Raw genomic sequence first — 1,578 nt, forward strand, 5'->3', positions numbered from 1 at the left:
GGTCTCTGTACACAAGTCAGTGGCTTTCTGTAGTTCACCATCATGAGGGCTTCAATGGTGGCTACTTTCTTATCATTTGCCTGATCCATCATCTCCTCAGTTATCTCTACATTTTCATCTCCCATTTCTTGAGGGGCATCAGTGTCTGGTTCAATCACCTTCATTATCAATTTCTAGATCACTTTCCTCACTTGATGGTTCCTCTGTCTTTATGTTTTCCTACGTCTTCTAACTATCTGTTTTTTCTTCCTTGATATGCTCTTCAGATTTAGCTTTCTGAGTAGCTGCTGGTACCTTACCCTCCATGCTCTCCACCCACTCTCTCCAGAAGCACATCTCCTCAGTGTGCAGAACGCTCAGCTCAGATCCTGCTTACACATTTTCATGAAGGCCCAGAGGAGCTCGCTCACTTTGTGGGGATCCATGGCTGGAAAGCAGCAAAAGGCTGAGAGCATGGCTAAGGAGGCTGGAGCTCAATACCAGGTCCTGGTGCTGGCTCAGTGTGACTGGTTACAATGGGGCCATTTTAAAAGTAGTCTTTAATGACCTTCCGTAATGGTTCATTATTTCTCCAAACAGAAAATAGGACAATTGCAGCAGGACAATAATCCTTATTTTGGTATTTGTAAATAAGGATTTAAAATAACTAAGAATAAAATATTAAAATATATTTCAAAAGAGGAATAAAGAAAAGACAAGATAGGTAATTTGATACATATTGGGGATCTTTAAATAATTTAATGTATATTGTGGAAATCAAACATCTGAAATTAAGTATATGTTAGATAATTGAACAGTAAACTACACACAAAAGAAGACAGGATTAGTAAATTTAAATATTAGGGAACATAAACTATCAAAAAACAAAACATGAAAAGCATAATTATGGAAAGATACAGGGACTAAGGAGACAAAGAACATACATGACAGGTAGAATACATTCACATGGTAAAAATGTACAATTATCATTCTAGAAATAAAGGAAAGAGGGACTAGGAAAAAAAACACTGTTTGAAAAGATAATAGCCAAGAATTTTCTAAATATGAGGAAAGGCCACATCTTATAAATTCACAATACTCAGCAAATTCCAAACAGAATAAATGCAAATAAAACCACACTTAGTTTTATCATATCAAACTGCTAAAAACCAGTGATTAAAGGTAAAAATCTTCAAAGTATCTATAGAAAAAAGATACATTACCTTCAAAAGAAGAACAAAAAGATGGAGAGCTGACTTTTTGATAGAAACTATGAAAGCCAAAAGTCAATGCAATGACATCTTTAAAAATGCAGAGAGAAACACTTCTGACAGATTTCTAAACCTAGAAAAAGTATCCTTCAAAAATAAAGGCAAAGAAGGGCATTATCACATAGCAAAAGTTAAAAGAATTCACTGACAACAGGACTATATTTCAAGAAACACTAAACAAAGTTCTTCACATTGAACAAAATGACCTCAGATAGAAGGGAAGAACTGTAGGAATGAATGAACACCTAAAAAGATAAATGTGAAAATAAACTATCCTTTATAAACTTTAGTGATATCAAATCCAACTTAAATTCTAAGGGGATCTTTA

General features: G+C 34.5%; 1 pseudogene; it reads right to left on the reverse strand.

The window, feature by feature from the left end:
- Nucleotides 1-425, reverse strand: part of LOC102473018 (hsc70-interacting protein pseudogene) — a 1,117-nt pseudogene extending 692 nt beyond the window's left edge.
- Nucleotides 426-1,578: the final 1,153 nt, after the last annotated feature.

This window comes from Tupaia chinensis, unplaced genomic scaffold (genome assembly GCF_000334495.1).
Source record: "Tupaia chinensis unplaced genomic scaffold, TupChi_1.0 Scaffold148768_1, whole genome shotgun sequence".
Taxonomy (NCBI): Eukaryota; Metazoa; Chordata; class Mammalia; order Scandentia; family Tupaiidae; genus Tupaia; species Tupaia belangeri.